Below are 13168 nucleotides of genomic sequence, written 5' to 3' on the forward strand. Positions count from 1 at the left end.
GTCTCATCCAGCTGTGGGTCTAGATATGGTCATTCCAGGTCGCATCACAGCCCCTGAACGAATTTTGTAGGAATTTCTCTCTCTTTCACTGTCTTTGGTTCATGGGTTTTTAAAAGTAATTTATTTTCATAATGGGGTTTAGCTGCTTTTCACTGCTGTGTTTATGCCGCTTTACACCCACTTGACTCACTTACACAGAGATATCAATACATAGGTTTTAGGATTCTTACTAGTCAGATATATTCTTGTGTGGTGAATAGGGGGTGTTGAGTCCAGTTCACTGAGCAAGGAGTAGGTCTTGTCTATTACATATTGGGTTTATGGAACGGTATCTGAGCTAATTTGAAACCCTTCTTTTATGCATCACCCCACCTCCCCTTTCCCGTTCAGCAGCCATAGTGTGATTTCTAAATGTGTGACTCTGTTCTGTTTTGTAATTCAGTTCAAGTGTAGCGATTTTTACATTCCCTCTATCAGTGATAGCTTATGATAAGTGTCTTTTTCTGTGTGACTTATTTCACTTAGAATCGTCGTACCTAAATCCACTCATCATGCTGCTACTAGCCTTATGGCATTGATTTCACGGCCGAGTGATATCCATTGTACATAAGGAGCACAGTTTCTTTATCCATTTTTCTCTTTCCTGGGATATTTAAGGTGTAACGAAGTGGAGGTTCTTGTCAACAGAGCAGCCCTAAACTTTGGGGTGCCTGTGTCTTGCTGATTTTTAGTTTTCCCAATTTATACGCCCATGAGTGGAAGTGCCCTATGCTCTCTAAGCTGTGTTTTTTAGATGTTCCAGGACACACCGGACACTTCTCCAGAGTGGCTGTTGGCAATTTACATCCCGCCCATCAGCGTAGCAAGGCTCCCACTTCTCCATGGCCTGTCCTGCATTTCTGGTTTTGACACTTTTTTCAGCATGACCATTTTGACCGATGGGAAACGAGACTTCTTTGTAGCGCTGATTTGCCTTTCCAGGTGGCTTGGTTGGCCAAAAAGGGCGTATGCGTTTTTTCCTGAATATATTCAGGAAAAAACGCATACGCCCTTTTTGGCCAAGGGCAACATTGTCGACGTTTTGCCGCTTTTCATGTGCTTTAAAGGCGATTCGAATGTACCTCCTGAAATCTGTTTGCTGCAATTCTGCCTTGCTTTCAAATCCTCTTCGTTGCCTTCCCTCAAGATATTTGTGGACGAGAGTTATCATTTATAACTCTGCAGGTTTGTGAATTGCAGTGCCCCTGAGCTCCATTTTTCCACTCGCTTTTTTGGGAGCTGGCCACAAAAGCACAGGATTGCTTCTGGCCCTCTTCTGGTTCCGGGGTCAGGCTGAGCCTGTGGCCAATGCTTCTTCCTGATGGAAAAATAGAGTGACCTGTGCCTGTCCCAACACCTAGAGCTAGTCTCTCATTGGTTCCCCCTCTTCCCGTTCATCCTCAGGACAAATTGCACCCTGTACGGAACAGGAGGTTAAAGGTGCTGATTCTCCAAGGAGGGAGATTGCTAGTAAAGCGGCTGGAATGGCGAACCTGAGCCCAAGGAGATGAGAAATGAGGTGCGGTTTAGAAACCTTTCCCGATCACACGGTGTAACATCTTCTGGGTTTCTCGTGCATGTGTTTGATGTAGGAAGATGCCCTTGAACCTGGAGATTTGGGACCCACGAGATGGGTACCACGCAGTATTACTTGAAAGGGTCTGCATTTGCTCACCCAACCTCACCAAACCTCTCAGCCCCAAGAGTGTCCACCCTTATGTCTCATCCAGCTGTGGGTCTAGATATGGTCATTCCAGGTCGCATCACAGCCCCTGAACGAATTTTGTAGGAATTTCTCTCTCTTTCACTGTCTTTGGTTCATGGGTTTTTAAAAGTAATTTATTTTCATAATGGGGTTTAGCTGCTTTTCACTGCTGTGTTTATGCCGCTTTACACCCACTTGACTCACTTACACAGAGATATCAATACATAGGTTTTAGGATTCTTACTAGTTAGATATATTCTTGTGCGGTGAATAGGGGGTGTTGAGTCCAGTTCACTGAGCAAGGAGTAGGCCTTGTCTATTACATATTGGGTTTATGGAACGGTATCTGAGCTAATTTGAAACCCTTGTTTTATGCATCACCCCACCTCCCCTTTCCCGTTCAGCAGCCATAGTGTGATTTCTAAATGTGTGACTCTGTTCTGTTTTGTAATTCAGTTCAAGTGTAGCGATTTTTACATTCCCTCTATCAGTGATAGCTTATGATAAGTGTCTTTTTCTGTGTGACTTATTTCACTTAGAATCGTCGTACCTAAATCCACTCATCATGCTGCTACTAGCCTTATGGCATTGATTTCACGGCTGAGTGATATTCCATTGTACATAAGGAGCACAGTTTCTTTATCCATTTTTCTCTTTCCTGGGATATTTAAGGTGTAACGAAGTGGAGGTTCTTGTCAACAGAGCAGCCCTAAACTTTGGGGTGCCTTTGTCTTGCTGATTTTTAGTTTTCCCAATTTATACGCCCATGAGTGGAAGTGCCCTATGCTCTCTAAGCTGTGTTTTTTAGATGTTCCAGGACACACCGGACACTTCTCCAGAGTGGCTGTTGGCAATTTACATCCCGCCCATCAGCGTAGCAAGGCTCGCACTTCTCCATGGCCTGTCCTGCATTTCTGGTTTTGACACTTTTTTCAGCATGGCCCTCTTGACCGATGGGAAGCGAGGCTTCTTTGTAGCGCTGATTTGCCTTTCCAGGTGGCTTGGTTGGCCAAAAAGGGCAACATTGTCGACGTTTTTCCGCTTTTCATGTGCTTTAAAGGCGATTCGAATCTACCTCCTGAAATCTGTTTCCTGCAATTCTGCCTTGCTTTCAAATCCTCTTCGTTGCCTTCCCTGAAGATATTTGTGGACGAGAGTTATCATTTATAACTCTGCAGGTTTGTGAATTGCAGTGCCCCTGAGCTCCATTTTTCCACTCGCTTTTTTGGGAGCTGGCCACAAAAGCACAGTATTGCTTGTGGTCCTCTTCTGGTTACGGGGTCAGGCTGAGCCTGTGGCTAATGCTTCTTCCTGATGGAAAAATAGAGTGACCTGTGCCTGTCCCAACACCTAGAGCTAGTCTCTCATTGGTTCCCCCTCTTCCCGTTCATCCTCACGACAAATTGCAACCTGTACGGAACAGGAGGTTAAAGGTGCTGATTCTCCAAGGAGGGAGATTGCTAGTAAAGCGGCTGGAATGGCGAACCCGAGCCCAAGGAGATGAGAAATGAGGTGCGGTTTAGAAACCTTTCCCGATCACACGGTGTACCATCTTCTGGGTTTCTCGTGCATGTTTTTGATGTAGGAAGATGCCCTTGAACCTGGAGATTTGGGACCCACGGGATGGGTACCACGCAGTATTACTTGAAAGGGTCTGCGTTTGCTCACCCAACCTCACCAAACCTCTCAGCCCCAAGAGTGTCCACCCTTATGTCTCATCCAGCTGTGGGTCTAGATATGGTCATTCCAGGTCGCATCACAGCCCCTGAACGAATTTTGTAGGAATTTCTCTCTCTTTCACTGTCTTTGGTTCATGGGTTTTTAAAAGTAATTTATTTTCATAATGGGGTTTATCTGCTTTTCACTGCTGTGTTTATGCCGCTTTACACCCACTAGACTCACTTACACAGAGATATCAATACATAGGTTTTAGGATTCTTACTAGTCAGATACATTCTTGTGCGGTGAATAGGGGGTGTTGAGTCCAGTTCACTGAGCAAGGAGTAGGTCTTGTCTATTACATATTGGGTTTATGGAACGGTATCTGAGCTAATTTGAAACCCTTGTTTTATGCATCACCCCACCTCCCCTTTCCCGTTCAGCAGCCATAGTGTGATTTCTAAATGTGTGACTCTGTTCTGTTTTGTAATTCAGTTCAAGTGTAGCGATTTTTACATTCCCTCTATCAGTGATAGCTTATGATAAGTGTCTTTTTCTGTGTGACTTATTTCACTTAGAATCGTCGTACCTAAATCCACTCATCATGCTGCTACTAGCCTTATGGCATTGATTTCACGGCTGAGTGATATTCCATTGTACATAAGGAGCACAGTTTCTTTATCCATTTTTCTCTTTCCTGGGATATTTAAGGTGTAACGAAGTGGAGGTTCTTGTCAACAGAGCAGCCCTAAACTTTGGGGTGCCTGTGTCTTGCTGATTTTTAGTTTTCCCAATTTATACGCCCATGAGTGGAAGTGCCCTATGCTCTCTAAGCTGTGTTTTTTAGATGTTCCAGGACACACCGGACACTTCTCCAGAGTGGCTGTTGGCAATTTACATCCCGCCCATCAGCGTAGCAAGGCTCCCACTTCTCCATGGCCTGTCCTGCATTTCTGGTTTTGACACTTTTTTCAGCATGGCCCTCTTGACCGATGGGAAGCGAGGCTTCTTTGTAGCGCTGATTTGCCTTTCCAGGTGGCTTGGTTGGCCAAAAAGGGCGTATGCGTTTTTTCCTGAATATATTCAGGAAAAAACGCATACGCCCTTTTTGGCCAAGGGCAACATTGTCGACGTTTTGCCGCTTTTCATGTGCTTTAAAGGCGATTCGAATGTACCTCCTGAAATCTGTTTCCTGCAATTCTGCCTTGCTTTCAAATCCTCTTCGTTGCCTTCCCTCAAGATATTTGTGGACGAGAGTTATCATTTATAACTCTGCAGGTTTGTGAATTGCAGTGCCCCTGAGCTCCATTTTTCCACTCGCTTTTTTGGGAGCTGGCCACAAAAGCACAGTATTGCTTGTGGTCCTCTTCTGGTTACGGGGTCAGGCTGAGCCTGTGGCTAATGCTTCTTCCTGATGGAAAAATAGAGTGACCTGTGCCTGTCCCAACACCTAGAGCTAGTCTCTCATTGGTTCCCCCTCTTCCCGTTCATCCTCACGACAAATTGCAACCTGTACGGAACAGGAGGTTAAAGGTGCTGATTCTCCAAGGAGGGAGATTGCTAGTAAAGCGGCTGGAATGGCGAACCCGAGCCCAAGGAGATGAGAAATGAGGTGCGGTTTAGAAACCTTTCCCGATCACACGGTGTACCATCTTCTGGGTTTCTCGTGCATGTTTTTGATGTAGGAAGATGCCCTTGAACCTGGAGATTTGGGACCCACGGGATGGGTACCACGCAGTATTACTTGAAAGGGTCTGCGTTTGCTCACCCAACCTCACCAAACCTCTCAGCCCCAAGAGTGTCCACCCTTATGTCTCATCCAGCTGTGGGTCTAGATATGGTCATTCCAGGTCGCATCACAGCCCCTGAACGAATTTTGTAGGAATTTCTCTCTCTTTCACTGTCTTTGGTTCATGGGTTTTTAAAAGTAATTTATTTTCATAATGGGGTTTATCTGCTTTTCACTGCTGTGTTTATGCCGCTTTACACCCACTAGACTCACTTACACAGAGATATCAATACATAGGTTTTAGGATTCTTACTAGTCAGATACATTCTTGTGCGGTGAATAGGGGGTGTTGAGTCCAGTTCACTGAGCAAGGAGTAGGTCTTGTCTATTACATATTGGGTTTATGGAACGGTATCTGAGCTAATTTGAAACCCTTGTTTTATGCATCACCCCACCTCCCCTTTCCCGTTCAGCAGCCATAGTGTGATTTCTAAATGTGTGACTCTGTTCTGTTTTGTAATTCAGTTCAAGTGTAGCGATTTTTACATTCCCTCTATCAGTGATAGCTTATGATAAGTGTCTTTTTCTGTGTGACTTATTTCACTTAGAATCGTCGTACCTAAATCCACTCATCATGCTGCTACTAGCCTTATGGCATTGATTTCACGGCTGAGTGATATTCCATTGTACATAAGGAGCACAGTTTCTTTATCCATTTTTCTCTTTCCTGGGATATTTAAGGTGTAACGAAGTGGAGGTTCTTGTCAACAGAGCAGCCCTAAACTTTGGGGTGCCTGTGTCTTGCTGATTTTTAGTTTTCCCAATTTATACGCCCATGAGTGGAAGTGCCCTATGCTCTCTAAGCTGTGTTTTTTAGATGTTCCAGGACACACCGGACACTTCTCCAGAGTGGCTGTTGGCAATTTACATCCCGCCCATCAGCGTAGCAAGGCTCCCACTTCTCCATGGCCTGTCCTGCATTTCTGGTTTTGACACTTTTTTCAGCATGGCCCTCTTGACCGATGGGAAGCGAGGCTTCTTTGTAGCGCTGATTTGCCTTTCCAGGTGGCTTGGTTGGCCAAAAAGGGCGTATGCGTTTTTTCCTGAATATATTCAGGAAAAAACGCATACGCCCTTTTTGGCCAAGGGCAACATTGTCGACGTTTTGCCGCTTTTCATGTGCTTTAAAGGCGATTCGAATGTACCTCCTGAAATCTGTTTCCTGCAATTCTGCCTTGCTTTCAAATCCTCTTCGTTGCCTTCCCTCAAGATATTTGTGGACGATAGTTACCATTTATAACTCTGCAGGTTTGTGAATTGCAGTGCCCCTGAGCTCCATTTTTCCACTCGCTTTTTTGGGAGCTGGCCACAAAAGCACAGGATTGCTTCTGGCCCTGTTCTGGTTCCGGGGGGCAGGCTGAGCCTGTGGCTAATGCTTCTTCCTGATGGGAAAATAGAGTGACCTGTGCCTGTCCCAACACCTAGAGCTAGTCTCTCATTGGTTCCCCCTCTTCCCGTTCATCCTCAGGACAAATTGCAACCTGTACGGAACAGGAGATTAAAGGTGCTGATTCTCCAAGGAGGGAGATTGCTAGTAAAGTGGCTGGAATGGCGAACCCGAGCGCAAGGAGATTAGAAATGAGGTGCGTTTTAGAAACCTTTCCCGATCACACGGTGTACCATCTTCTGGCTTTCTCGTGCATGTTTTTGATGTAGGAAGATGCCCTTGAACCTGGAGATTTGGGACCCACGAGATGGGTACCACGCAGTATTACTTGAAAGGGTCTGCGTTTGCTCACCCAAACCTCACCAAACCTCTCAGCCCCAAGAGTGTCCACCCTTATGTCTCATCCAGCTGTGGGTCTAGATATGGTCATTCCAGGTTGCATCACAGCCCCTGAACGAATTTTGTAGGAATTTCTCTCTCTTTCACTGTCTTTGGTTCATGGGTTTTTAAAAGTAATTTATTTTTATAATGGGGTTTAGCTGCTTTTCACTGCCTTGTTTATGCCGCTTTATACCCACTTGACTCACTTACACAGAGATACAAATACATAGGTTTTAGGATTCTTACTAGTCAGATATATTCTTGTGCGGTGAATAGGGGGTGTTGAGTCCAGTTCACTGAGCAAGGAGTAGGTCTTGTCTATTACATATTGGGTTTATGGAACGGTATCTGAGCTAATTTGAAACCCTTCTTTTATGCGTCACCCCACCTCCCCTTTCCCGTTCAGCAGCCATAGTGTGATTTCTAAATGTGTGACTCTGTTCTGTTTTGTAATTCAGTTCAAGTGTAGCGATTTTTACATTCCCTGTATAAGTGATATCTTATGATAAGTGTCTTTTTCTGTGTGACTTATTTCACTTAGAATCGTCGTACCTAAATCCACTCATCATGCTGCTACTAGCCTTATGGCATTGATTTCACGGCCGAGTGATATTCCATTGTACATAAGGAGCACAGTTTCTTTATCCATTTTTCTCTTTCCTGGGATATATAAGGTGTAACAAAGTGGAGGTTCTTGCCAACAGAGCAGCCCTAAACTTTTGGGTGCCTGTGTCTTGCTGATTTTTACTTTTCCCAATTTATACGCCCATGAGTGGAAGTGCCCTATCCTCTCTAAGCTGTGTTTTTTAGATATTCCAGGACACACCGTACACTTCTCCAGAGTGGCTGTTGGCAATTTACATCCCGCACATCAGCGTAGCAAGGCTCCCACTTCTCCATGGCTTGTCCTGCATTTCTGGTTTTGACAGTCTTTTCAGCATGGCCCTCTTGACCGATGGGAAGCAAGGCTTCTTTGTAGCGCTGATTTGCCTTTCCAGGTTGCTTGGTTGGCCAAAAAGGGCGTATGCGTTTTTTCCTGAATATATTCAGGAAAAAACGCATACGCCCTTTTTGGCCAAGGGCAACATTGTCGACGTTTTGCCGCTTTTCATGTGCTTTAAAGGCGATTCGAATCTACCTCCTGAAGTCTGTTTCCTGCAATTCTGCCTTGCTTTCAAATCCTCTTCGTTGCCTTCCCTCAATATATTTGTGGACGAGAGTTATCATTTATAACTCTGCAGGTTTGTGAATTGCAGTGCCCCTGAGCTCCATTTTTCAACTCGCTTTTTTGGGAGCTGGCCGCAAAAGCACAGGATTGCTTCTGGCCCTATTCTCGTTCCGGGGGGCAGGCTGAGCCTGTGGCTAATGCTTCTTCCTGATGGGAAAATAGAGTGACCTGTGCCTGTCCCAACACCTAGAGCTAGTCTCTCATTGGTTCCCCCTCTTCCCGTTCATCCTCAGGACAAATTGCAACCTGTACAGAACAGGAGGTTAAAGGTGCTGATTCTCCAAGGAGGGAGATTGCTAGTAAAGCGGCTGAAATGGCGTACCCGAGACCAAGGAGATGAGAAATGAGGTGCGTTTTAGAAATCTTTCCCGATCACACGGTGTATCATCTTCTGGGTTTCTCGTGCATTTTTTCGATGTAGGAAGATGCCCTTGAACCTGGAGATTTGGGACCCACGAGATGGGTACCACGCAGTATTACTTGAAAGGGTCTGCGTTTGCTCACCCAACCTCACCAAACCTCTCAGCCCCAAGAGTGTCCACCCTTATGTCTCATCCAGCTGTGGGTCTAGATATGGTCATTCCAGGTTGCATCACAGCCCCTGAACGAATTTTGTAGGAATTTCTCTCTCTTTCACTGTCTTTGGTTCATGGGTTTTTAAAAGTAATTTATTTTTCTAATGGGGTTTAGCTGCTTTTCACTGCTGTGTTTATGCCGCTTTATACCCACTTGACTCACTTACACAGAGATACCAATACATAGGTTTTAGGATTCTTACTAGTCAGATATATTCTTGTGCGGTGAATAGGGGGTGTTGAGTCCAGTTCACTGAGCAAGGAGTAGGTCTTGTCTATTACATATTGGGTTTATGGAACGGTATCTGAGCTAATTTGAAACCCTTCTTTTATGCGTCACCCCACCTCCCCTTTCCCGTTCAGCAGCCATAGTGTGATTTCTAAATGTGTGACTCTGTTCTGTTTTGTAATTCAGTTCAAGTGTAAGGATTTTAACATTCCCTCTATAAGTGTTAGATTATGATAAGTGTGTTTTTCTGTGTGACTTATTTCACTTAGAATCGTCGTACCTAAATCCATTCATCATGCTGCTACTAGCATTATAACATTGATTTCATGGCTGAGTGATATTCCATTGTACATACGGACCACAACTTCTTTATCCATTTTTCTCTTTCCTGGGATATTTAAGGTGTAGTAAAGTGGAGGTTGTTGTCAACAGAGCAGCCCTAATCTTCGGGGTGCCTCTGTCTTGCTGCTTTTTAGTTTTCCCAATTTATACGCCCATGAATGGAAGGGCCCTATTCTCTCTAAGCTGTGTTTTTTAGATATTTCAGGACACACCGTACACTTCTCCAGAGTGGCTGTTGCCAATTTACATCCCGCCCATCAGCGTAGCAAGGCTCCCATTTCTCCATGGCCTGTCCTGCATTTCTGGTTTTGACACTTTTTTCAGCATGACCATTTTGACCGATGGGAAACGAGACTTCTTTGTAGCGCTGATTTGCCTTTCCAGGTGGCTTGGTTGGCCAAAAAGGGCGTATGCGTTTTTTCCTGAATATATTCAGGAAAAAACGCATACGCCCTTTTTGGCCAAGGGCAACATTGTCGACGTTTTGCCGCTTTTCATGTGCTTTAAAGGCGATTCGAATGTACCTCCTGAAATCTGTTTCCTGCAATTTTGCCTTGCTTTCAAATCCTCTTCGTTGCCTTCCCTCAATATATTTGGGGATGAGAGTTATCATTTATAACTCTGCAGGTTTGTGAATTGCAGTGCCCCTGAGCTCCGTTTTTCCACTCGCTTTTTGGGAGCTGGCCGCAAAAGCGCAGGATTGCTTCAGGTCCTATTCTGGTTCCGGGGGGGGGGGCAGGCTGAGCCTGTGGTTAATTCTTCCTCCTGATGGGAAACTAGAGTGACCTGTGCCTTTCCCAACACCTAGAGCTAGTCTCTCATTGGTTCCCCCTCCTTCTGTTCATCCTCAGGACAAATTGCAACCTGTACGGAACAGGAGGTTAAAGGTGCTGCTGATTCTCCAAGGAGGGAGATTGCTAGTAAAGCGGCTGTAATGGCCACCCCGAGCACAAGGAGATGAGAAATGAGGTGCGTTTTAGAAACCTTTCCCGGTCCCACGGTGTACCAACTTCTGGGTTTCTCATGCATGTTTTCGATGTAGGTAGAGGCCCTTGAATCTGGAGCTTTGGGACCCATGGGATGGGTACCACGCAGTATTACTTTAAAGGGTCTGTGTTTGCTCACCCAACCTCACCAAACCTCTCAACCCCAAGAGTGTCCACCCTTATGTCTCATCCAGCTGTGTGTCTACATATGGTCAATTAAGGTTGCATCACAGCCCCTGAACGAATTTTGTAAGAATTTCTCTTTCACTGTCTTTGTTTCATGGGTTTTTTAAAGTAATTTATTTTTATAATCGGGTTTAGCTGCTTTTCACTGCTGTGTTTATGTCGCTTTATACCCACTTGACTCACTTTCAAAGAGGTATCAATCTATAGGTTTTAAGATTCTTAAGAGTCAGATATATTCTTATGCAGTGAATAGGGAGTGTTGAGTCCAGTTCACTGAGCAAGGAGTAGGCCTTGTGTATTACATGTTGGGTTTATGGAACGGTATCTGAGCTAATTTGAAACCCTTGTTTTATGCATCACCCCACCTCACCTTTCCCGTTCAGCAGCCATAGTGTGTTTTCTAAATGTGTGACTCTGTTCTGTTTTGTAATTCAGTTCAAGTGTAGGGATTTTAACATTCCCTCTATAAGTGTTAGATTATGATAAGTGTCTTTTTCTGTGTGACTTATTTCACTTAGAATCGTCGTACGTAAATCCATTCATCATGCTGCTACTAGCATTATAACATTGATTTCATGGCTGAGTGATATTCCATTGTACATACGGACCACCACTTCTTTATCCATTTTTCTCTTTCCTGGGATATTTAAGGTGTAATAAAGTGGAGGTTGTTGTCAACAGAGCAGCCCTAATCTTCGGGGTGCCTCTGTCTTGCTGCTTTTTAGTTTTCCCAATTTATACGCCCATGAATGGAAGTGCCCTATTCTCTCTAAGCTGTGTTTTTTAGATATTTCAGGACACACCGTACACTTCTCCAGAGTGGCTGTTGGCAATTTACATCCCGCCCATCAGCGTAGCAAGGCTCCCATTTCTCCATGGCCTGTCCTGCATTTCTGGTTTTGACACTTTTTTCAGCTTGACCATTTTGACCGATGGGAAACGAGACTTCTTTGTAGCGCTGATTTGCCTTTCCAGGTTGGTTGGTTGGCCAAAAAGGGCGTATGCGTTTTTTCCTGAATATATTCAGGAAAAAACGCATACGCCCTTTTTGGCCAAGGGCAACATTGTCGACGTTTTGCCGCTTTTCATGTGCTTTAAAGGCGATTCGAATGTACCTCCTGAAATCTGTTTCCTGCAATTCTGCCTTGCTTTCAAATCCTCTTCGTTGCCTTTCCTCAATATATTTGGGGATGAGAGTTATCATTTATAACTCTGCAGGTTTGTTAATTGCAGTGCCCCTGAGCTCCGTTTTTCCACTTGCTTTTTTGGGAGCTGGCCGCAAAAGCGCAGGTTTGCTTCAGGCCCTATTCTGGTTCCCGGGGGGCAGGCTGAGCCTGTGGTTAATTCTTCCTCCTGATGGGAAAATAGTGTGACCTGTGCCTGTCCCAACACCTAGAGCTAGTCTCTCATTGGTTCCCCCTCCTTCTGTTCATCCTCAGGACAAATTGCAACCTGTACGGAACAGGAGGTTAAAGGTGCTGCTGATTCTCCAAGGAGGGAGATTGCTAGTAAAGCGGCTGTAATGGCCACCCCGAGCACAAGGAGATGAGAAATGAGGTGCGTTTTAGAAACCTTTCCCGGTCCCACGGTGTACCAACTTCTGGGTTTCTCATGCATGTTTTCGATGTAGGAAGAGGCCCTTGAACCTGGAGATTTGGGACCCATGGGATGGGTACCACGCAGTATTACTTTAAAGGGTCTGTGTTTGCTCACCGAACCTTACCAAACCTCTCAGCCCCAAGAGTGTCCACCCTTATGTCTCATCCAGCTGTGTGTCTACATATGGTCAATTCAGGTTGCATCACAGCCCCTGAACGAGTTTTGTAAGAATTTCTCTTTCACTGTCTTTGTTTCATGGGTTTTTAAAAGTAATTTATTTTATAATGGCGTTTAGCTGCTTTTCACTGCTGTGTTTATGTCGCTTTATACCCACTTGACTCACTTTCAGAGAGATATCAATCCATAGGTTTTAAGATTCTTAAGAGTCAGATATATTCTTGTGCGGTGAATAGGGGGTGTTGAGTCCAGTTCACTGAGCAAGGAGTAGGTCTTGTCTATTACATATTGGGTTTATGGAACGGTATCTGAGCTAATTTGAAACCCTTCTTTTATGCGTCACCCCACCTCCCCTTTCCCGTTCAGCAGCCATAGTGTGATTTCTAAATGTGTGACTCTGTTCTGTTTTGTAATTCAGTTCAAGTGTAGCGATTTTTACATTCCCTGTATAAGTGATATCTTATGATAAGTGTCTTTTTCTGTGTGACTTATTTCACTTAGAATCGTCGTACCTAAATCCACTCATCATGCTGCTACTAGCCTTATGGCATTGATTTCACGGCCGAGTGATATTCCATTGTACATAAGGAGCACAGTTTCTTTATCCATTTTTCTCTTTCCTGGGATATATAAGGTGTAACAAAGTGGAGGTTCTTGCCAACAGAGCAGCCCTAAACTTTTGGGTGCCTGTGTCTTGCTGATTTTTACTTTTCCCAATTTATACGCCCATGAGTGGAAGTGCCCTATCCTCTCTAAGCTGTGTTTTTTAGATATTCCAGGACACACCGTACACTTCTCCAGAGTGGCTGTTGGCAATTTACATCCCGCACATCAGCGTAGCAAGGCTCCCACTTCTCCATGGCTTGTCCTGCATTTCTGGTTTTGA

This window comes from Balaenoptera borealis, assembly GCF_965194805.1.
Source record: "Balaenoptera borealis genome assembly, chromosome: 4".
Classification (NCBI taxonomy): domain Eukaryota; kingdom Metazoa; phylum Chordata; class Mammalia; order Artiodactyla; family Balaenopteridae; genus Balaenoptera; species Balaenoptera borealis.